The sequence below is a fragment of the Megascapheus bottae genome, chromosome 37 (assembly GCF_031878675.1).
Source record: "Megascapheus bottae isolate mThoBot1 chromosome 37, mThoBot2.hap1, whole genome shotgun sequence".
In the NCBI taxonomy this organism is placed as follows: domain Eukaryota; kingdom Metazoa; phylum Chordata; class Mammalia; order Rodentia; family Geomyidae; genus Megascapheus; species Megascapheus bottae.
The window spans coordinates 3,572,453-3,597,159 of record NC_143545.1 but is presented as its reverse complement, the minus strand read 5'-3'; the positions used below and the strand labels follow the sequence as shown (position 1 = coordinate 3,597,159).

Genomic DNA, 24,707 nt, shown 5'->3' with positions numbered 1-24,707 from the left:
GTATCATAGAACATAAATAGTATGTCATATGACATATTTATACTATCTGTCATATAGCATATGGTCAAGCTGGGATTTAAACTCAGGGCCTGGACCCTGTTTCTTAGCTTTGTCTCGCAAGCCTGGTGCTCTATCACTGGAGACACAGCTGTCCTTCTGCCCTTTTCCCGGCTCCTTGAAGACTTCCCTGCCTGCCACCCTCACATCTCAAGCTCCTGAGTAGCTGGGGTTACAGGAGGAGACACCAGTGCTCAGCTCCTCCATTCTTTCCTTTTCCACCATTGCAAGATGGCCTTTGGTGGTAATTGGGCCAGGACAAGCCACAAGACGGGAACGCTATGATCATTTTCCTTCTAGAGCTTTCCTTGGATTCAAACCCTCCCCTTTCTCTGTTTGCAGTGAAGGGGCTCCAGGAAAAATACACAGGAATATCATCACCTATCATGCCGGCCAAACACCACTGCTGTCTGTTGACTATTATGGCTCTGTTTGGGACGACAGTTATGCTAATGGTGATTCTAGCAGGTGAGTGGCTTTGAATGACCAATGTGTGGCTTAGGCCACAGGACGGGCACAGAAAACAGAAGACTGATTATAAAGCAAATCCATTGTCTGTTCGTGAACCAAGCAGAAAGCCGCATTCCAGAGCACAGCCTGTTTTCTTCCTGTCCAAGAGAGTGGATTGGCTTTGGGAATCAGTGTTTCTATTTTTCTGAGACCAGAAGGAACTGGACATCCAGTCAGGACTTTTGTGCCTCCTTTGGAGCCAATCTGGCCACCTTTGACACCATCCAGGACCTGGTAAGAAATGCTTTTGGGGTTCCTGTTCTCTGTGACATGCTAAAGACAGCCCACCCCGACTTGGAGAGGTTGTGTGAAGTTAAAGGGTTGGGCGCCAGGAGCTCACGCTGTCATCCAGCTACCCAGGAGGCTGAGATGGGAGGATTGAAGTTCCAAGACAAACTGCAAGAAAGTTGGTGAGACTCTTACCTCCCAGGAAAAAGGTGGAACGAGATTTGTGTTAAAGCCTTGAGCACAAGAGCTCAGGGACAGGACTGGCAGGGTGGCTTGGTTTTAAGAGCTTGATAGCATGCAGGAAGTCCTGGGTTTGATTCCTCAGAACTACATATGGCAAAAAGATGGGAAGTGGAGCTGTGGATCAAGTGGCAGAGTGCTAGCCTTGAGGAAAAAGAGACTCAGGGGGGCGGAAGTTTGGCCTAGTGGTACAGTGCTTCCCTAGCATGCACGAAGACCCAGGTTTGATTCCTCGGCACCACATACATAGAAAAAAAAGCCAGACGTGGTGCTGAAGCTCAAGTGGTAGAGCTCTAGCCTTGAGAAAGTTCAAGGACAGTGCTCAGGCGTTGAGCTCAAGCCCAGGACTGGCAAAACAAAACAAAACAAAACAAACAAACAAAAAAGACTCAGGAACACTGCCAGGCCCTGACTTCAAGCCCAATATTGGCACGCTTATGTAACCACGAACACACGAACACACACACACACATAGTTTCTCAGGAGGCTAAGAAGTGATATAACAGTTCTAAGCTAGCCTGCGACAGGGGAAAAATAAACTTCACCCGAAAGACAAGGACTCTCATTTTCAACTCACTGTGTTTTATTACAGAATTTCTTGAAAAGATACAAAGATTCATACAATCATTGGATTGGACTGAGAAGAGAATCCTCAAAGCACAGCTGGAAGTGGGCAGACAGCACAGACTTCACCAACTTGTACGTTTTCAACCATCTTTTGGCTTGTTTGTTTTGGGCAAGGACTGGGGCTTGAACTCAGGGCCTGGGCCCTTGTTTCTGAGGTTTTACTCAAGGCCAGCGCTCTACAACTTGAGCCACAGCGCCACTTCTATCTTTTGCTAAAGAGTTTATTGGAGATTAGAGTCTCATGGACTTTTCTTCCAGGGCTGGCTTTGACCTGTGATCGTCAGATCTCAGCCTTCTGAGTATCTGGATGACAGCTGTGAGTCCTGGAACCCAGCATGGATCTGTTGTTGTTGATGATGTTTTATTTTTCTGCATTTTGGAAACAGTTGAGCCTGAGTGAAGGTCACGTCTAGGGAGCCCACAGGTGGCCGTGGGTCATGAATGAATGCGTGGTTAGTGTGACTGGGATGGACGGGTGATGGACAGACAGGTGGCATTCACACCAGGACTTTGAGAATGGAAAAGAAACGCAACTCCGCCATCAGTGCTCATCACTAATGTGAGATGACCACTGGTCTATTCTGTTGAAACCCCAGACAGGGGCCGGTTTGTGGCCTGGTGCTGGAATGCTTTCCTAACATGCACAAAGCTCTAGGTTTGATTCCTTCCTAGCACATACATAGAAATGGTGCAGTGGCTAAAGTGGTAGAGCTTCATCCTCGAGCCAGAGAAGCTCAGGGACAGTGCCATGCCCTGAGTTCAAGTCCCAGGACTGGCAAGAAGAAAATAAATAAATAAAAGGAGGGGAAAAAAAGACAGGCAACAAGCTGCGCTCTGGTGGCTCTCACCTGTCATCCTAGCTACACGGGAGGGTGAAATCTGAGAATCAGTGTTCAAAACCAACCGAGGCAGGAAAACCCATGAGACTCTTATCTCCCATGAACCACACACACACAAAAAAAATAAGCCAGAAGTGGTGCTGTGGCTCATAATGGGAGAGCAGGCCTAGTCTTGAACACAAAACCTCAGGGAGAGACCAAGCCCTGAGTTCAAACCGCATACTTGACAAAAAGAAAAAAAAGAAAGCAAGTATGTAGCCAAATGTGACTACTGAACGTGTTTCTGCTTGGCTCTAGGGTGGAAGTTCGAGGCCCTGGGGAATACGCCTATTTGGATGATGTTGGAATTAGCAGCGCCAGGGTCTACGCAGAGAAAAAGTGGATCTGCAGCAAACCAAGCCTCTACGCCCAGTGTCCAGCTGCCTCCAGCTCTCTCCTACCCAGTGTCTCCTTCTCTACATACTGTCTGCTTGTAGCTGGGATCCTAATTGCTCATGCCTAGAATCCCAGATATGCAAAAGACTGACATCTGAGGACCTGGGTTCAAAGACAGCCCAGGCAGGAAATTCTGTGAGAGTCTCAGCTCCAGTGAAACACTAGAAAACCAGCAGAGGCACTGTGGCTTAATTAGTAGAGCACTAGTCTTGAGCTAGGGCCAGTGATCAGGCCCTGAGTTCAAGCCCCAGGACTGCCAAATAAAATAAATAAAGTTTACAGCAACTTTAGCGTTGCTACTAGGGGACAAAGATGTGACTTCTCTATTCTGGGGTTCATGGAGCCAGGGGGTGTCAGAGCCCACTGGAAACACGAGTCATTCACCAGTGACACACGTGGATGACACGGCCAGGCATCAAAGGCCTGTGCTATCACAAGGAGGGGATTTACACATTTCCCACCTGAAGCTCATCCCACTTCCTGCTTTTACTTTCACCATATCTTTGCTTCCAAGGAATTGTGAAGAAGGTGAAGGGATAAAAAAGAACAATAACTACCCCCAGATTCAAAATTATTCCCCTTCAGCAAGCAGAATAGAAACCTGTTGGGAGCCAGAGTGGAATCAAACTGTACTTTGATTTGCATCAGATAATTGCTTGATTGTCTTATTGTTTTTTGGCCTTCTCCTGTTCAATTGATCTGAGATTTACCATATGAATGTAACCCCCAACAGTTCCCTGATTAACCATCTGGATGTAACACCTGGCAGTGCCCTGGTCTCAAGAAGGGATAGAAGCTTTGAGTTGATAATAAACGGGGCTGCAGTTTTTACCTGGGCTGCAGACCTCCCGAACCCGATGTGTTTGTCTCTCTTCTATTTTTTCCAGTCCCTGCCCCCTATTTCAGGAACCCCAATTTGCTGCCGGTAGGCCCCGGCAGAAACCGTGATTGGAAAATGTCTCCAAGGACCCAGAGGCTGCACAAATGGGAAAGAAAAATTAATAAGCCACCTTATCTGAAAGGAACTTATAAACCCAGTCAGCCATTGTTTGTGCAGGTGTCCATAAGCTCCAGGAACTCGCCTATTTTGTGTCAAAATTAGATTACACGTATAGCATTTGTTTCCCAAGCCATAAAACTACTCTCTCTGACAGTTGAAGGGGACTCAACTTCTATCAGTTTCCATCGCCATGGAAAGTCCCCTGAGCCCCACCTTATCTCACTCGACCACTTGGTGGGTGTAAATCTGTGGTTTTTGCCCTTAAAAAGACTGTGTAAACCCTGATTAACAGCTCCTCCCTCCTCACTGCAATGAGTGAGCAGCAGAGGGACGCCTCGCTCTTGGTGGTCTTCCTTGGGGCCCCCTCCTCTGTGCACAACAAAGGATTCCTTTCCTCACCCCATGTTACCTTAGAAATGCAACACATCTATTCTCTCTCCCCCCCCCTCTCTCTCTCTCTCTTTCTGTATAGTGTGTGTGTGTGTGTGTGTGTGTGTGTGTGTGTGTGTGTGTGTGTGTGTTGTGCTACTCACTTAACATGGGGAAATGACATTCTTCTTTACAATTCTAAATAACTGAGCTTGGAATCTTATGTAATCTAGCCCTAGACATAGACTTAGTAGAAATGGATGACATTGTAGAAGTTCTGTTTTTGTACCATGGTCATATACTTGTGTGTGTGTGTGTGTGGTGTATGTGTGAGTGTCTGCTTGTCCTGGGCCTTGAACTCAGGGACTCATGCTCTTGGTTGGCTGTTCTTATGAAGAAGGCTCTCTACCATTTGAGCCTCAGCTCCACTTCTGGCTTTTTGCTGGTCCATGGGCGATACGAGTCTCACAGATTTTCCTGCCCAGGCTGGCTTTGAACTGTGATCTGTCATTTTAAAGATTACCAAAAATAATGGGTGCAGAAGTAGGTGAGCAGATTCCAGAAGCCGAGCTATGTGCTGGTCTTTGTGAAATGTGAACCACGTGATTCTAACTTGAAGCCACAGCTACTTTTTGCCTGGGGATTTTCAGATAAGCTTCCTGTCGGGCTGGGGGTCTTTAGATCGCTAAACCCATGGCTCAGAGGGTAGGGCACCATGGGACTACATAATGCCCTGAGTTCAAGTCCCCCTGTACCAGCACACACACACACACACACACACACATATGTGTGTGTATGAATGTACTTATAATACATAATATATTTTATAAATACATTAGATTATGGCTGGAAGTGTTGCCTAGTGGTAGAGTGCCTGTCTAGCATGCAGGAAGCCCTGGGCTCGATTCCTCAGTACCACAGACACAGAAAAAGCCAGAAGTGGCGCTGTGGCTCAAGTGGTAGAGTTCTAGCCTGAGAAAGGTCAAGAACAGTGTCCGACCCTGAGTCAAATCCCAGAACTAGCAAAAGCAAAACATATATTATATACACACATGTTTACATATATATGTATGTATGTAATATATAACATTTTAATATATGTGTATAATATAGAATTCATATGCCAATGTGCATGTGATTGTATTTCAGACACTATATGTGGGTTTTTTTTTTTAAACACTTTCTCAGGTTTATGTCTATTTGTTTGTTTGCCTATCCTGGGCACTGTGTCTCTCCATGGCGGGTGCTCTGACACGAGCCACAATTTTTTGATGGTTCATTGGTGCTAAGAGTCTCCTGGAGTTCCCAGGCTGGCTTTGAACTGTGATCCTCAGATCTCAGCCCCTGGGTAGCTGGGGTGACAGCCTGAGCCACCAGCACCACTCTTAGGCTTCTTCCAGCTCCCTTGCAAACCATGCAGAATAAAAGGCCTTGGGAGGGAGGGGAGGGGATTTCAACCCTATCTGGCCTAAGCAGAGGCCATGTCCTCTCCACTCTCCTGGTCTCCTGTGGAAATGGGACATTGTCACTCTGTACGCTGCAGCTGCGCCCTGCGCCCACACGGGGGCGGTAGACTCCCTGCCAAATCCTCCTAGGCCAGAGACCAAGGCTTCCCTAGCACAGCTGAGTGTGCGTGTGTGTGTGTGTGTGTGTGTGTGTGTGTGTGTGTGTGTAAAACCCTAGAATGAGCAGGAAGCAGTGGGTGTTTCACGCCGGTCACCCCAGTACTCAGGAGGCTGAGATCTGAGGACGGAGGTTCAAAGCCAGGTAAGGTAGACAAACCTGTGAGACTCTTATCTCCCGTGAACCAGCAAAAATCCACACATGAAGCTTTGGCTCAAGTGGCAGAGCACCTGCCTTGAGGGGGGAAAAAAAAGAAACTAAGCAAGAGAACAGGGTCCTGAGTTCAAATTCCAGCACCGGGGCAAAACTCAACACACACACACACACACACACACACACACACACACACACACACACGAGTAATCTCTGAGCAGAGCCGTGTAGAGACCTGAGTTCTAGTCCTAGTAGAAAATGACAGGTTCAGCTCACATTTGGTGGCTGTGGAGAATTTACTTTGTGTTGCATTGGATTGGTTTGTTTTTGGGGTGCTGGGGTTTGAACTCAGGGCCAAGCACTTGTAGACATGAGTTTACCTCTAGAGCCACAGCTCCACTTCCCGTTTTCGGGTGGTTCGTTGACAATAAGAGTCACATACTTTCCTGCCCGGCTGGCTTTGAACCTCCACACTCAGCTCCCAGCCTCCTGAGGATCTGGATAACAGGCGTGAGCAGCAGTGGATAGACGAGAGTTTTTCATGGTCCTGTGTGGAGTTTGGATGGAAAATACAAAATAACTTTTACCTACTTTAAAGGGTTATAGGGAAGTTGAGTGTAAAACAAACACACTCCTAAAAATCCTCCTCCTCCGGGGTCCTGTGAGGCCTAAATGAATTTTGAAGTTTAATGAACTTCAGTAAAGAGTTATTTCTAAGCAGCCTCCATTCTGCAGAAGTTAAGTCTGAGACCGTCTCATTGTCTGATAGCTCCATCCAGGCTGTACTGGGGACTATCCTTACGACAGATGCATTGTTGCATCCATCTGTTGTCTGATAGTTCCTGTCTTAGTGGGACGTGGAGTCCACACTTTGGAGGGATGCCAAATCCCTCAGGTTTACAGCCTGGATGCGCATGCAATTTGTCTGATTAAGTGTTTTGTCTTGTGTTATGTTAACTGTTTTTAATTGGAGAGAAAAACCAACAGCTAAAATCCTGGAGACGGTAGGCAACGAGGCATCCAGATGCAGAAAGCCTCTGCTTGGATGGCAGAGATGGTGTCAGCTCCTAGAGTCACTCGTGCTTGGCCATTCAAAAGTAATGAGCCAAGAGGTCATAGAATAGTTTGTGAGCATGCCTTACTACTGTCCATGTCAATTTACTCCATAACTGGGCAGGAACTTGTCAGTTATCTGTAATAGTGGGTAGTTTACAATCCTGAATCCCATGTTTGCTCAAAGCCCAAACTGAGCAAATTCTGAGTTGACACCAGCCACAAATTCTGGAAAAAAAGTTTGTGGACCTGAGGTTGTGTCCTTATTGATCTGTATATTGGCTTATATAGATAACTTAGGCATAGTTAGGGTCACAGAAACTTAGATTCCCCGGACAGTCAGGAAAATGCCTTTGCAAATGGGTGCTAATAAGTAAGCTACACTCTTGTAGCCAAAGAAAAGATTTGTGCAGTTGGTAAATGTTGTGTTGTTCCTGATATCTAATCCTGGCAACTCCTTCATAAAATAGGCTAAGCTTTTAGGTCCCTAGAAACAACACCCCTGAGTCAGCTTGAAAAAGTTACAGAACATGGATCTTCTGCCCATCAATCCCCCTCCCCCTTTAAGATAAAGGGATGAGCCATTTTTGGAAAAAAGAGGATCAATTAGAGGCATGGGTAACAGTAGTAATAAATGTACAAGAACGGAAACTGCACTTGTAAGAAATGTTTACAGGTTCAAGTCTTCTATACCTGTCTAGAAAATCCTAGCCTCATTCAAAGGAAATCTGGTTACTAAAAGTTGTCACCCCGGTAAATTATTTTGGGGTCTCGCCTTATACTGTCTTGAAAACCAATGGGGTGCAAGCAAAAACAAGTGTGCTCAGGAAAAGCAATCAGGAAATCACTGGAAAAATTCACCAAAGTGAGGCCTTGGGTTAAGCTTCTCTAACCAGTCTGTGCAGAAATTTGCAGGCCACCCAGCAGGAGGTGTGACATTCTACTGGAGCTACTGAGAGACAAGGCTGCTGCTACACATCCGCCTGATTCCACCACCCCACAGCTGTTCCCTGAAGACTAGAAACCCTTGGTGGTGGGACATTCTATCTGGGCTAAGTTCAAAGTCCCCTAACAAAGTCATGGGGGAAAAAAAAAGTTCAGGCAGAAAATCTTACAGAAAAATCAATAGTATAATTTCATATAAATAAAAGTAAGGAGACTGCACCTAAGTAACTTTTTGCAGCCATCATAGTGACTCTGGATGCATGAAGGAAATTTTCCATCTAGTGCTAAACAATCTAGAGGTGAGAGGCACTAAATGTAAATGAGGCCTATAGTCAATTAAGAGAAAAAAAGGTTAGTAAAGGTTTTGGAAAAGGAGTTTAAAAAAATAGTTCATTTTGGATAAAAAAGGATCTGAAAGAAATTGTCTTAAGTTTGCTCAAAAGGGAAAAATTAAGGAATGTCTAAGTAAGTCGTAGAAGGTTTGAGTATGTAGGTATGAGAATGTCTTGAGTAAAGTTGGTATGCAGTTAATGCAGTAATGTAAATAGAGTCAGAACTGATACACTGATGTGAGGGGTTACTATGCTTGGATGAACATTTCCTAACTGTGAGGGTTTTCTTGGGTGCAGAACTTGGAGGGTATGCTGTATGCTCTTCCAAAGAATGCTGTCTAGCCAGCATTCTGTCCAGCTGTCAGTTAGCAATTGTCAACCCCTCCCCCCAGGCTGGACTGTATCCAACCTCATGGCCTTCTTCATCATGGTGGTAGTGTGCCGGAGCCAGCTGGCAGTGAACCGGAATTCCTGACCTTGGGGTGAAGACTGGGAAAAAAAATAGACAAGAGACAAAGATGGGGTCAGGAGGACTACAGCCTAAGTCAGCAGCCCAAGAAGGCTATGAGCTTAAGACTGTAGCCCCAATTTATTTCCAAATCATGTCTTAAATACTTTCTTGAAACTAGGGAACTGCCAGGGGTTACATTTTTACAAAGTGGTAAATCTCAGATCAATTAAGCAGGACAAGGCCATAAAACAATAAAGCAATAAATTGATAAGGTCTGGGAGCTCACAACACAATGCAGTTCAAAAGTTCCTAGGCATGGTGCCATACATGACAGCTCCTGTCTTTGTGTGGTTATCTTACTGAGTTATGCAGAATCATGGGTCAGTCTGACTCCACACTCCGGCTCCCAACAGTAGCGTGCCTGTGGATCTACATGTACGTCAAGAGGAAGACCAAGGTCTTGTCCCCCCACAAGTGGGTCTCTCAGCCGCCGGAGGGCGCCTATGAAACTAATGAAGACGGTGTGAAGACTGTCTTAGGGTGTTCAGCTCTTCTCCACAATGAATGAATGTCACTATGATAAACACATGGACTTTTTCCATAATAGGCGCAGCACTGACACTGCGGATGAGTGGACAGGAACAAAGCTGGTGATTGTTTTGTGTGTTGGGACCTTTTTCGGCCTGTTTATTTTTCCAATTCTCTGGTCATCGCAGCTGTGATCAACAACAGAAAATTTCACTTCCCCTTCTACTACCTGTTGGCTACTTAGCCACTGCCCGTTTCTTTGCTGGAATTGTCTATGTCTTCCTGATGTTTAACACAGGCCCAGTTTCAAAAACATTGACTGTCAACCTCTGGTTTCTCTACCAGGGGCCTCTGGACACAAGCCTGACCGCCTCGTGATCAGTTAGCTGGTTATTGCTGTGGAGAGACACATGTCAATCATGAGGATGTGGGTCCACAGCAACCTAACCAAAAAGAGAGTTAACAGGGGTGCCAAGGATGGTTCAAATCTTGGTTTAATGCCTCCCCGTGGCTGACAACATTAATTACAACTCTACTGGGACCTCTAATTGCCTTACTAATCATGGTGACCATGTTAATCAGATTGGTGATTTTTGTAAAGAAGAGGATCAATACAGTTCAGGTAATGGTTCTTAGATGACAATACCAACCAGTAAAAGTGGCAATGCAATCAGTAATGAGTCATGATTGACTCATTAATGTACTAGTGAGAGGGAGGAATGTGAGGCTAAATTAATTTTGAAGTTTCATGAACTTTAGTAAAGAGTTATTTCTAAGCAGAAGTTAAGTCTGAGAAAGCTCCTGTTTCTTCTCAGAACTGTGAGATGCTCCATCAGTTGTTGACTCACACAGCTAGCAAGGACGTTCAAAGGTAATCTCTAGGACTGCAGCTGTGTTCCACAGCTAGCAAGGCAATCCTGACCTAAATTTCTGTGGAAAACAGTGACATCGGAGCCGATAAGAAATGAAGGAGTGTTCCAATGTAAAAGTTAACCAAAACATGAGGCTAAGGCTGTGAGGATGGAAACTAAAAAAAAAAAAAAAAAGCTAACTTGTTTATTCTGTACTATAAAAGCTGTGCTAATTCTGTACTCCGAGGCTCCAAGCATCACTGGTTTCTAAGGCGAGGAGGACCAAGCTCAAGCTTGCTAATGAACTGCTCTTTGTTGCTTGCATTGGTCGTGGACTCTGGTGGTCTTTCGGGAGGATTGGGAACTTTGGGTAAAACAATGACAGAGATAAATTACAGAATAAAAATACAAAAGACACAAAGACAAGGTGTACATAAATCATTTATCATCAATCATTTCGAGTATACAACAATAAGATCAACTTATTAAATGGCAAAGACTGAAACAGAGGATAAAAAAGAAGAAAATGAACAAATCAATTGTCAGCAGATCACAACTGTAATCTCAGCTCCTAGGAGGCTCAGGTCTAAAGACTGCACTTTCAAACCAGTCCCAGCAGGGAAGACCATGAGATTCTTATTTCCAATGAATCACACACAAAAAGTCAGAAGTGGACCTGTAGCTCAAAGTGGTAGCCATGAAAACAAAAGCTCAGAGACAGCGCCCAGATCCTAAGTTCAAGTCCCAGGAAAACACACACACACACACACACACACACACACACACACACACACACTACACAATGTACCAGTCAAATTCTCCTTTTCTAGAGCTAGATCACAAAATGAACCAGTTTCTTCCTCCTCTTCCTCTACAGAATACTGAAAGCCAAAATAAAAAAATAAAAAATAAAAAGGAGAATGAGAGCTAAAGCGAGAGAGCGTGTGCTATATTTTAATCTGCAATATGATTGTGTACATTTTTTACCTACTAAGTTGACTCTCCACCTCTACTTTCTTCTTCCAAGGAAGTAAAATCTCTGGTTATATGCCAGACTTCAAAATCCCTGAAAAGGGCCTCATGTTTTGGGGTGTATATATCCATCTCTGGTTATATGCCAGACTTCAAAAGCCCTGAAAAGGGCCTATTGTTCTGAGGTGTATAGATCTTCATTCCCAGGCCAGCCACCACTCCTATGTGAAATAATCTGCCACTGTTCCAAGCCATATAAAAAAGCTGAAAGGTTTGGTAGGGAAAACAGCCTGACCTCTAGTGGCCTGGTTATTTCCCTTCTTTGCAGCACAAATCTCCACATACCCAAGAGCCACTTTTGTCTTCCCCAAGCTGCCTGCCTGCCTGCCTGCCTGCCTGCCATCCCAGCTACCCCGGAGGAGGCTGAGGTGGAAGATCAAGGTTCAGTTCCTCTTTACTGAAGGAACTGCGGGAAGTAGCGCTGTGGCTCAAGTTAGTAGAGTGCTAAGTAAGTCTTGAGCAAAACAATCTCTGGCACAAGCTGGGTGCGGTGGCTCACCTCTGCACTCCCAGCTACTCAGGAGGCTGAGATCTGAGGATCAAGGTTCAAAGCCAGCCCAGGCACAAATGGACCTGAGACTCTTATCTCCAATTAACCTCTAGAAAACAGCAAGTGGGGCTTGGCTTAAGGTAGGGAGATAGCCTTGAGCTGAAGAGCTCAGGGACAGTGTCCAAGCCAAAGTTTAAGCCCCATGACCCACCAAAAAAGAAAAATCTCTGGGACAGTGCGCAGGCCCTGGGTTGAGGCCCCAGGACTGGGGTTGGAAGTGGAGGAAAAGTGTGTAAGACTGTTATCTCCAGTGAACCTCCAACATTCTTAAGGTAGAAGATTCTTAAAAGGCAAAATAAGGATAAATTGAAATAAATAAATCTTTATGTATTTAATAATGACATACACACACGCAAAAAGGCACACACACACTATGCATATGCACCTGTAGGTAGGTGGGCAGGTAGATAAAATAGATGGACAGACAGAACTGAATCTGTCAAGGTTTTTGTTCACAATGTCACCTGGTCCCCAGGGCGGCTGTGAGGTTTCTGTGAGCGGCGCCCGCCCCCCCCCTCCCCCCGCGTCGAAGCCGGGAAACGGGGCCCGGCTGGACGAGGCCCGGCTGGACGAGGGCCGGTGGACGAGGCCGGGTGGACGAGGCCCGGCGGACGAGGCCGGGTGGACGAGGCCCGGCTGGACGAGGGCCGGTGGACGAGGCCCGGTGGACGAGGCCCGGCGGACGAGGCCGGGTGGACGAGGCCCGGTGGACGAGGCCGGGTGGACGAGGCCCGGAGGACGAGGCCGGGCTCCAGGCTGACGAGGACGTCCAGGCCGCTCTCGGCCGGGGCCCCGCGGCGTCTCCTGGGCGCCCGGCCCGGCTCGCGTCTCCGTCCCGGCCCCAGCGGGCCCCAGGCCGGCCCGGCCAGCCCGGTCCTCCGGGGACGTCAGCGCGGCGCCCGGGGCTCCGTCCTGCAGCCCGGCCGCTCCGGGACGCCGCCCCCCCCCCGCCCCCCTCAGGACTCCATTCCAGAACCTGCTTCACCCCGAGAGAACCCCATCCACCAGCCCAGCGTCCACACTCACCGCGGAGCGAGCGCCCTTCCGCAGCCCCTGCGGGGTCGTCCGGTCGGGCCGGGGCTGAGCTGAGGGGCGGCGCGCCGAGGACGCCATGGCTGTTCGCGGGAGGAATCCACTTCCTCTTCCGGTCCTCGTGGGGAGCGAGAGCCCGCCCCGGAGGAAGCCCGCCCACTTCCGCCAGGGTGGGCGGGGCCATGCAAACAGCATCCAATCAGAGGAGGGCGTGGGCGGTGCCTGACCAGCGCTTCACCAATCAGAGCAATCAAAACATCTCTCCTGGAGAGCCATGCCGGGGACCGGATCCCAGCCGAGCCCGCGAGCAGACGCCGAGTTTCTCCCTGGGGAGGCGGAGGGGACCCCGACCACCCGGGGAGGCGCCACCCGGGAGGCCCCGTCCTCCCTGCTTCCCACCACGGCCTCCTCACCTTCAAACGAACACCAGCGCACTCCGTTTACTTTTCCTGACCAGCTCCTCCCTCCCTTCTCCTCCTCCCCACTCCCCTCCTCCTCCCCTCCTTCCCCTCCTCCTCTCCTCCTTCCTCCATACCCTCCTCCCTCTCTCCTCCTCCCCATTCCCCTCCTCCTCCTCTCCTTCCTGTCCTCCTCCTCCTCTCGTCCCCACTCCCCCCTTCCTCCTCCATACCCTCCTTCCTCTCTCCTCCTCCCCATTCCCCTCCTCCTCCCCTCCTCCCCCTCTCCTCCTTCCTCCATACCCTCCTCCCCTTCTCCTCCTCCCCATTCCCCTCCTCCTCCCCTCCTTCCCCTCCTCCTCTCCTCCTTCCTCCATACCCTCCTCCCTCTCTCCTCCTCCCCATTCCCCTCCTCCTCCCCTACTCAGCCCTCCTCCTCCTCCTCCCCCTCTCCTCCTTCCTCCATACCCTCCTCCCCTTCTCCTCCTCCCCATTCCCCTCCTCCTCCCCTCCTTCCCCTCCTCCTCTCCTCCTTCCTCCATACCCTCCTCCCTCTCTCCTCCTCCCCATTCCCCTCCTCCTCCCCTCCTTCCTGTCCTCCTCCTCCTCTCGTCCCCACTCCCCCCTCCCTCCTCCATACCCTCCTTCCTCTCTCCTCCTCCCCATTCCCCTCCTCCCCTCCTCACTCCCTCCACTCATTCCCCCATCCCCTCCTCTTCTCCCTCTTTCCTCCCCACCATTCCCTTCCTCCTCCCTCCTCCCCCCCAATCCCTCCCCCCTTTCCTTCCCCTCACCATTTACTTTCCCCTCCTCTTGTCTCCCCCTCCCCCTCTCTCCCTCCCCCTCCCCCTCTCTCCCTCCTGTGTTATTTTATTGTATTTTATTGTGGTTTTGGTCCTGAGAGGTGAACCCACGGCCTGGGCTCTGTCCTTGAGCTTTTTCCACTCAAGTCCAGCACAGCACAACTCCACTTCTGCCTTTTTGGTGGTTCATTGACGATAAGACTTTTCCAGAACCATTTTTTAAAAATCACTTCATTGGAATGATAACCAGTGTGTGTGTGTGTGTGTGTGTATTTGGGGAGGGTCAGGTGTAGTGGCACCTACCTGTAAAGCCAGCACTAGGGAGACTGAGGCAAGAGCATGGTGAACTTGAAGCCAGCCTGGGTTCCTCAGGGAGACCTGAACAAACCACAGACGCCCCCACCCCAGGTTTCTAAAACAAATATTTACATTAAAGATAGAACTGCTCAGAAAAAATCTTCATGAATCTCTGGCTTTCACTCAGCCTGGGGTTTGCAGGTTGTTGTTTGGTTCAGAACAGAGCAGGTAAGCAGAATGGGGGATCGCTGGATTTTATGAAAACTACAGAGCATGAGGTCGGGGGCAGTGGCCGCTGCCTGCAATCCCAGCTATGGAGGAGGTGGAGGGAAGAAAGATGTCTGTTCTCAAGAAAAGCCTGGGGAAGAGGAGAGCGAGGCCCCATGTCAGGAGGAGAGCTGTGTGGGGCGCGGTAGCTCTGTCCTCTGAGCTGCAGCCCAGGCCCTTGGTGGAGGCTGAGTCTTGTAGACTTCTTTATGCCCAGGCTGGCTTGAAACCACCTGGCAAGAAACGAGCATCAGGAGCTCGAGTCCCCGCAGCCTCTTCAGCTGGGAATATCCTGCAGAAATGCCACCTCCCCTGGCCAGGACTGGAACCCAGGACCCAAATCCCTGCAGCCACGCCAGCTGGGAATATCCTGCAGAACTGCCGCCTCCCCTGGCCAGGACTGGAGCCCAGGGCCTGAGTCCCCGCAGCCTCGTCAGCTGGGAATATTCTGCAGGAACTGCCGCCTTCCCTGGCCAGAATTGGAGCCCAGGGCCTGGGCGCTGTCCTGAGCTTTTTCTCTCCAGGCTGGTGCTCTCCCTCTTGAGCCACAGCTCCACTTGGGCCTTGGGTTTCCAGCCGTGACTACAGGAGGGTGCAGTAAGGCCAGCAGGTGTGGGTGAACTTCATGGGACGGCTTCAGCCCTGCATAAAGGCCGGAAAGAAGAGGCTCCCTGTCATTTCCTTTTCTTCAGCCTTAAAACTTCAACACGTTCTTTTTAATCAGATGCCCACGTGCCACCCGCTGAGGCAGGAAATGGAACAGTTCTAAGAAACCATCGTTGCTTCTCCAGCTGTGAGACTTGGTTTTGTTTTTAGCTTGCTGCAGCAGTGGACACGGTTGTGACCATGACGTGACCAGATCCTCCACAGCTGTGGCCAGACTCAGACCAGGTGAAAATACCAGCCAGAGACACTAGGTCTTCCTGTCACCGGAACTTTGGGTTTCTAGCTCTACCTTCCTCTCTGTGCATCCCCTGACATTGTTGCACTGATTGATAATTAGCTTCTTTCTTTCCTTTTTCATTCTTTTTATATTTTAACTATTTATTTTAATACTTTATTATTTTTCTTCATTTTTAGTTTATTTTTTCTTATATATTTTTAGTTTTATATACTTTAAATTATTTTTATTTCTTTTTAAATTATATATATATATATGTATATTTTTTACCTTTCTTTTCTTTTCTTCTCTTCTTTTGCCCAAGGTTGGTGCTCTACCACTTGAGTCACAGTGCCACATCTGGCTTTTTGGTGGTCCATGGGAGATGAGGGTTTCATGGACTTCCCCCACCTACCCCCCCCCCCGGCAGGCTTTGAACCTTGATCCTCAGATCTCAGCTTCCTGAGTAGCTGGGATGACAGGCGTGAGCCATTGGCACCTGGTTCAAGTTCAAGACTTTTATGAATTGCATGCCTAGATCACTAATTGAACACAGGACATCCAGCCTGGCCCTGGTTGACGTCTCACTCCTGTCACCTCAGCCACACAGAAGGCTGAGAGCTGAGGATCACAGTTTGAAGCCACTCTGGACAGGAAAGTGTGTAAGACTCTTATCTCCAGTGAATCAGCAAAAAGCAGGAAGAGGAGCTGTGTGGCTCAAGTGGTAGAGGGACAGCCGTGAGCCAAAAAGCTCAGGGACCGTGCCCAGGCTCTGGGTTCAAGCCCCAGTACCAACACACACACACACACACACACACACACAGGTGTGGAAAAAGAAAAACTTGAAGGTCTTTGCCACTTCCTCTGTGGTTAGAGCTGTGGTCTTGTTTCTATGCCTCAGTAAATATATTTTTCTGAGACCGTCTCTACCTCTGGAACATGGATTATTCTGTGTACACGAGGGTGGGTGAGCCGAGGCCGTCAGCCATGAGGAGGCCTGTGAAATATTCACACCACTGCCCGCACGCGTGGACTCTCAGAGGTAGGATTTGCACACTCGGCAGCAGTACAGGTCAAGAAATGCTATTTAATTATTTGGGGGGTACTGGTCTAGGGCTGGAACTCAGGGCCTGCCTGGGTGCTGTCTCTGAACCTCTTTAGCTCAAGGCTACTGCCCTATCCCTTGAGCCACAGTGCCACTTTCTGTTTTCTAGTGATAAATTACAGACTTTAGTGCCCAGGCTGGCTTTGAACCGTGATCCTCGGATCTCAGCCTCCTGAGTAAGCTGGGATGACCGGTGTGAGCCACCAGCACTGTAGCCACTTTATAAGTCTTCAAGGAAAGCATTTCAGAACTAGAATTAGAGCCTTCTGTTGAGCAATGGGTTATTTTAATTTCATATCAAGGTCTCCCTAGTAAATTTTATTGTCATCTTCCTACCAGTCCTGCAGTGGGCCTGTAAAATGATGGTTATAAAATATTGGTAAATAGAAGAGATTTTAGCCTGCTTTGAAGAGGAGAAGAATGTGATCGTGTTTATTTTGGTAAAGCCAAATGTACAGTTATTACAGGATTAGTGCCCGAGTTTTGCTTCCTGAAACAATATCAATATATACTTTGGTATATAATAGCATACTTGCATTTGTAAAATTAAATGTAATAAATGGACTTTAGTCAGGGTTGAAGGAAGTGAAAATATTTGGCTGTTTACTTTCTAAAGCCACACATGCAATTCTAGAGATTAACATCTGTGTTATGCTTCGGGAAACTAAATAAACAAATGCTTTATCATTTGAAATAATAGTTATAATACATCACTTTCGAACTTGCTAGGTTTTTTATTTTTTTGGCCAGTCCTGGGGCTTGAACTCAGGGCCTGAGCCATGTCCTTGGGGCTTTCTCAAGGCTAGAGCTCTGCCACTTGAGCCACAGCACCACTTCCAGCTTTTTCTATGTATGTGGTAACAGAGGAATCGAACCTGAGTCTTCATGCATGGTAAGCAGGAACTGTACCACTAGGCTAAACTCCTGGTGCCGTCTAGTGTGTGTGTGTGTGTGTGTGTGTGTGTTTTGTGTTCAAGGCTGGTACTCTACCACTTGAGCCACAGTTTTCTTGTGGTTCATTGGAGATAAGAGTTTCAGGGACTTTCCTGGCTTTGAACCGTGAGCCTCAGATCTGAGCCTCCTGAGTAGCTGGGATGGCTGGTGTGTGTATACACACACACACAGACACACACACACACACACACACACACACACACACACACACACAGAGGTCACTTTTGGATATCTGAATGTCTCAGAAAAAATATGAATTGTTGCAGATTACCCCGAGTGCCCGGCCTGGCATGGCACAGCTTTACGAGTTGGTAGCGTGGCATTGGCTGTCTCTGTGGCTGGCATTATTGGTCTAGCCATTTGGGGTGAGTACCTGGGAACCCCATGTCCAACTACAGGACCAGATGAAAGCCTTTCCTTCAGAGTTCATACAGTTTACAGATTGGTTTATTTTTACGTCGATCCTGGGGCTTGAACTCAGGGTCTGGGCGCTGTCCTTGAGCTTTTTCACTCAGGTCTGTTGCTCTACCACTTGAGCCACAGCACCACTTCTGGTTTTCTGGTGGTTTCTTGGAGATAAGTCTCACGGACTTTTCTGCGTGGGCTGGCTTTGAACCATGATCGCCAGATCCCAGCCTCCTGACAGCTGAGACGACAGGCGTGAACCACCAATGCCCAAATCTGGATTCATTGTCATTTCTCTCACTCCTCTTGTACTATTTCTTTGTCCAGCGTTATCTGAATTTTATTTCCATTGTTATTTTAATAAGAAGACATTAAAGAGCAATGTTGATCACCCTACTATATTTAGTAGGTTTTTCTCTAATTATATACAGCAAATCTGTTCACTTTCAAAATCTCTTCTCTTCCTACCTCTTGTTCTTCTGTGCTGGTATTAGGGCTTGAACTCAGAGCCTTGAGTTCTCATTCAACTTTTCTGCTCTACCACTTGAGTCACACCTCCACTTCTGGCTTTTTGCTGGTGAATGGAGATAAAGGTCTCACAGGCTTTGCAGCCTGGATTTTGACCTGGGGATACTTAGATCTCAGCCTCCTGAGCGGCTGGGATTACAGGTGTGCCTCACCAAGCCTGGATTCTCTATGAGTTTGAATAAGAAGACATGTCCCTAGGGCTGGGAGTTTGGCCTAGTGGTAGAGTGCTTGCCTTGTATGCACCAAGACCCGGGTTCGATTCCTCGGTACCTCATACATTGAAAAAAGCTGAGGCTCAAGTGGTAGAGTGTTAGCCTTGAGAAAGTCCAAGGACAGTGCTCAGGCCCTGGGCCCAAGCCCAGGACTGTTCTAATAGACAACTACAAATGACAATGGAGTGTTAGTGTAGCCACAGTAACATAAGTAGTAGAAAAGCATGCAGTTATATCTGTAGAAATATGATGGGCATTGCTCTATATACTTTATGTCTTAGTAAGTCAGTTAAGCAGCTATTCCATGCGAGAGGGACCCAACGAAAGAATGTATTGTAATGAAAGTAGAAGCCATGATTGCAGCAACTGTGTGAAAGATTCTCCCAGCAAGCACCAGGACACAGATACAGGTAAGTGGTTTATTTGGTTGTACTTTTATTGATTCATTTTGGAGGGGGTAGTGAGTATCAGAATTTGAGCTCAAAGCCCCTGCTAGCCCAGCTCAGGTGCTCTACCACCTGGGCCACGCACCCCTTCCAACTTTTTCATTCTGATGAGTTTTAGAGATGGAGTGTTGGGGAGGGGGCTGAGGTGGGCTTTGAACCGTGTACTTCTGGATTTCAGCCTTTGGAGTGGCTGGGATTACAGGCATATGAACCAGTACCCGGCTTCCATGTCTTTTCCTCTTTAATTCTTTCCTATTTCAGGAAACGCATGCCTGCGTGACTGGGTACAGACAAAGAGGAAATGTTATAAGTTTTTCATGAACTTCCAGTCGTGGCAGGACAGTCGAGAATCCTGTTCCGTGAGGAAATCGAGTCTCTTGATGATCGAGGACAGGGCAGAGCTGGTAAGAACTGGGTGGTGGAAGTCAGCTCGTGGAAACTGGACAGCTCGTGTCAAGACTCTGGGCAAACCTCAGAGGAGGCTCTGTGGACAGGTTGAACTTGATTTCTTTCTCCCACAGGAGTTCATCCAGAATGAGGTGCAAGATGGGGTTTATTTTTGGATTGGATTACACCTTCCTGACACCCAGAAGACCTGGGCCTGGCTGGATGGGGCGGCCTTGAACCCACAGCTGTGAGTTTGTCATTGGCTTTCCAAGGCCCATGGTGGAAACTGCACACAGCTCACTGGTGACACCTACTGGTGGGAGGCAGGCACTGCAGCATGAAGTGTAGCAGGACTTTTGTCTTCAAGAGTAACAGACCCACCCCTGGTGGTGTGGTGTCATGGTTGTGTGTTATTCCACAATCGTGCCCGCTGCAGGGGAATGTGTGGACAAACTCATGGCTAGTGAGGTCAGCCAGGGTCAGAAAGACAAATGGCGCTCTCTCTCTCACACACAGGCAGAAGCTAGATCTAAATATACCAGGATATGCTGGGTGCTGGTGGCTCACGTCTGTCATCCCAGCTACTCAGGAGGCTGAAGATGGAGAATCATGGCTGGAAGCCAGTCCACAGTCATGGTTTGAAGCCAGCCTGGGGAAGGAAAGTCTATGAGACCCTTATCTCCAAGGAACCAGCAAAAAGGCAAAACCTGGAGCTGTAGCTTAAGGGTAGATCACATCAGTTTTGAGTGAAAAAGCTCAGGAACAGTGCTCAGGCTCTAAGTTCAAGACTCAGGACCAACACACACACACACACACACACACACACACACACACACACACACACAAATACACATGGAACCATTCCTTCACCCTGGCTTTCAGGCCAGGCACCGGAAGCTCCCTCTTGTAATCCCAGCTACTCAGGAAGCTGAAGATGGAGAATGGTGGCTGGAAGCCAGTCCACACAGAAAAGCCCACACGACTTGTATGAGTGAGACAGGGAATGAGCCGGAGGCGTGGTTTCAGTGGCAAAGTGGCAGTCCTGAGCCAGGAAATTGAGAGTTCAAGGCCACGAGTTCTAGTCCTGGTGTCACTAAAAAATTTTATAATATTCTCTATGGCATAGTTCCATGTTTTAAGCAATCTAGCTTGGATAGGAGCTGCTGAGGAGATGCAGGGAACCAAAATGGGATAGGAGGAAGAACTGGGCCCTGGGCCAGCCTGGGGGGTTTTGATTGTCTTTGTCTCCCAGATTTCAGGTCGCAGGCCAGGCAGGAGAGAACGCCTGTGCCCTGGTCACACACCAGGGTGTGTTCTCTGAAAAGTGCGCCATTTCCAGTCACTGGATTTGCCAACAAGAGCTTTCTTTATCCACGGCCACGAGGGACGTCTAGACTCCCCCAGGTGCCTTCTCATGGAACACTTCACTCCTGTGACTGTGGCTGGCTGATGGCGGCTCACGTCTGTCATCCCAGCTGAGGTGAAGATTGCAGTTCACAGCCAGCCCCGGGCAGGGCTGAGAGACTCTTATCTCCAGTAACCAGTAATAATAACAAGAACAATAATACTTACACCAGAAGCGGAAGTGGGGCTCAAAGTGTCACAGCGCCAGCCTTGAGTGACATAGCTAAGGGAGTGCATCCAGGCCCCGAGTTCAAGTCCCAGCTCCAGGAAAAAAACCACACACACAAAAAACAAAGGGGGGAAAACCTTGACGTAGAAAGAGAAGCCATTAGGTGAGAACCTTCTAGAACCTTCCACCGCTAAATTTATACAACACTGGGCCCTGAGCAGTCTCTTTCCTACCTGGTCAGATCTCTAAGTCTGCAGTGGAGGTGTGTGCAGCCTTGTACATCCTTTCCAGAAGATTCCTTGGCTTGCTGACCTCCTGTCTAATTTACTACTTATTTCCTTCCTTCCTTCCTTCCTTCCTTCCTTCCTTCCTTCCTTCCTTCCTTCCTTCCTTCCCGTCTTTTCTCTTGGGGTTTGTTTATGTCCTACTCCACTCAGGATCCTCTGTTCAGCGCAGCCTTCACCCGCATCCTCCTGCCTCCACCATTCAAGCACTGAGACTACAGGCAGGGGAAACGACACCGGCGTTCACTTGTATTTCCTAATGTGTCGTCGTGTTCCGTCATTATAGGACACAGGTGTATGCTTGGGGAAACATAAACACTTGTGTGATCCCACGAGCCTGGGTGGCGAGAATACCAGTTCCCTGCACACGATTCCCCTGCTCGTGCAGGTATTTCACAAGTAATGTGTTTGGGTTTGAACTCATGGCTTGGGCACTGTCCCTGAGTGGTTTTGCTCAAGGCTGGTGCCCTATCACATGAGCCACAGTGCCACCCCTGGCTTGTTTTTGGTGGTTCACTGGAGATAAGAGCCTTCTGGACTTTCCTGCTCAAGCTGGCTTTGAACCGAGATCCTCGGGTCTCAGCCTTCTGACTAGCTGGGATGTCCAGAGCCTGGGGTCCTGACCAATCCACTCTGTGTCCAGCTGTGCATTAAACAGCTGCATGGAAATACACCATCACCCTATGACGAAGGCAGAGCCTGAGCCCCGCCATTCCATTCTCACCCCACAGGGGACTCTGCCTGGGGGGAAACTGAGGCAGGGCAGCCATGACATTTTCCACCGCTCCCACGGGACAATTCACCCTTCCTGAGATCCCTGCTCTTATCCCTGCTCATGGCCTCCTCTGATGTCTCGGGATGAGGTAAAGTTAATTCACTGATGGAAAGTGAATGGTCATTTATGACAGTTTACATGTTTCTTATCCTTGATGGATGTGATGGGCAGAGGGTAACGGTTCTGGAAGTCACATTTCTGTTTGCACAGTATCCCTCCCTCTCCCCGGCTCTCTCCCAGTTTTCTCCTGTCGTCCCCACCCACAAGTGGGAGAGTTCATTTCCCACATCGTGTCCAGTGCCTTTGCTCGTCCTCTGTCCTCCATTACTGTGTCCCACAGACACAGTGAACAAACAAGACCAAAAGAAAACAGCCAGAGGGCTGGGAGTTTGGCCTAGTGGTAGAGTGCTTGCCTAGCATGCATCAAGACCCGGGTTCAATTCCTTCCTAACACATACATAGAAATAAGCCAGAAGTGGTGCTGTGGCTCATGTGGTAGAGCTCTAGGCTTGAAAAGCCCAAGGACAGTGCTCAGGTCCTGAGTTCAAGGCCCAGGACTTGCCCCCACCCCCCACCCCCAAAAAAACAATCCCAAACAACCAAACTAACAACAACAACAACAACAACAAAAACACTAGCCAGGCCCCTGTGGCTCACACTTGCAATCCCAGCTACACAGGTGGCTGAGATCTGAGAAATGTAGTTCAAGTTCAGTCCTGGCAGGAAAGTCTGTGAGATTCTCAGGTCCAGTGAACCACCAGAAAACCAACTGGTAGAGTGCTGGCTTTGAGCTGAAGAGCTCAGGGTCAGTGCCCAGGCTCTGAATTCAAGTCCTGAAATAACAATATAAAAAATAAATAAATAAATAAGTGTATGTAAACAACAAAAAGAGCAAAAGGTGGGGATGGAGGACTGCAGAGCTGGTGGGGGATGGGCTGTCCCTGAGACTCACATGACTCTGCCTGGACCCATGTTTTTCCATTGCTCATGGGAAGTTAGAGACATAATATCATATCCGCCACCCACTTCTGCTTCTTTCCTCCTGACTGAATCCACCTCTAGCCAACCACGCAGAAACTTTGCTTTTGAAAAATTGCTTTTAGGACCCACGACCCATTAGTAGAGCTCTCGCCTTGAGAAAGCTCAAGATCCTGAGTTCAAGCCTTAGGACTGGCAAAAGTTTTTAAATTGTTGTTAAAATCTGTACACATACCACTTATTAAGGAATCTATATCTCTATGTATCTACCCGATACATATAATAAATGCATAGATAGATTTAATTGGCTTTCACCATATCTTTCTCTAATCTGCAAGTCTTCTGTCAGCAACAATAAAGGAAAAACGTGTCACAATCTCTGTGTTGACTCTGAGTGTGACAGATCGAGGCTTTATTTTTTTGCATGTATTCATGTTCCCTGCATGAACTCAGATAAAAGTGTTTATTTGAACCAGGAAGTCTTGGGCTCTCTGGTCGCTGCCATCTCTCTGTCTCTCTACCTCTGGGTTTTTCCCATTTCTTGGGCCCCTTATCCCACAGTGAGACCTTATGTTGTGGTGAGCAATTCTTCCTCAATTTCAACATTATTTTGTCCCACCTCTTCCAACCATAGAAACGTGACCTCCTCCTCCTCCTCCTCCTCCTCCTCCTCTCCCCTCCTCCTTCCCCCTCCTTCTCCTTCCCCCTCCTCCTCCTCTTCCTCCTCCTCAAGTTTCTTCTTCTTCTTCTTCTTCTTCTTCTTCTTCTTCTTCTTCTTCTTCTTCTTCTTCTTCTCCTTCTTCTCCTTCTTCCTCCTCCCCTCCCCACTCCTCCCCCACTCCTCCTCCTCCTCCTTCTTTTTAAAATTTATTCCATCTTTCTCATGGGTGATCTCCTGAGCCTAGCAGGGTGTGTTAGAGGTTGGGTTTGTTTGGTGCCCAGGCTGTGGGTGACACCCTCAGGGAGACAGACAGAAGGAATTTTGGGGAGCCTTCTGAACCCCGAACTCCTACAGGATGGTGCCAGAGAGTCAAGCCCAAGGCAGGGGTGAGCTTTGCTTTTCTGAATTCCAGGGTTAAAGGCTGCACTGGGGGAGGCAGCAGATGATGTGAGATGATGTCTCTTGGGGGAGAGGAAGATATGGAGGCTGGAGGGTGACATGGAGCTGGGGAGAAGAGTCTACGGCCTTTCCTTCCTGGGCTGGCTTTGAACCCTGCTCCTTGGGCCTCAGCCTCTTGGGAAGCTGGGATTCCGGGCGGGAGCCACCAGTGGCCATGGGGTGTGGTTCCCCCACTGCTCTGGTGTCCGGGGTTTCTGTTTGTCTGTCTGCTGCTCATGGCTGTTGTCTGGCAGAGGAGAGAGGCGGCTGGGCCCTGAGACTGTGGCTGCTGGCTGCCATTTCCATGGCTGCCCTGAGCAGCTGTTTCATCGCCAGCTGTGTGGGTGAGTTCTGCTCTCCTCCACGTCCTCTGCTTCTGCTTCCCCGACCCCACTCACCCATCCACAGATCCCCACATTTTCCCCTCACTTTCTCCCCCACAGCCTGCCATATCCACTGTG

General features: G+C 48.5%; 2 long non-coding RNA genes across 3 annotated transcripts in view; one reads left to right on the top strand and one right to left on the bottom strand.

Annotated features, from left to right (window-relative positions):
- LOC150042077 (uncharacterized) overlaps positions 1 to 24,707 on the bottom strand; it is a 78,153-nt gene that overhangs the window by 6,644 nt on the left and 46,802 nt on the right. The window contains exon 1 of one of the 2 annotated variants that reach the window (XR_016533686.1): positions 6,462 to 6,527. The exons of the other annotated variant lie outside the window; for it this stretch is intronic. This is a non-coding gene — a long non-coding RNA (uncharacterized LOC150042077). Of the gene's footprint in view, positions 1 to 6,461; positions 6,528 to 24,707 lie in introns of those variants that run through there. 2 annotated transcript variants of the gene reach the window in all.
- LOC150042081 (uncharacterized) lies at positions 16,459 to 19,231 on the top strand. The gene is made up of 3 exons (XR_016533681.1): positions 16,459 to 16,542; positions 17,826 to 17,924; positions 18,986 to 19,231. It is a non-coding gene; the product is annotated as an uncharacterized LOC150042081 (long non-coding RNA).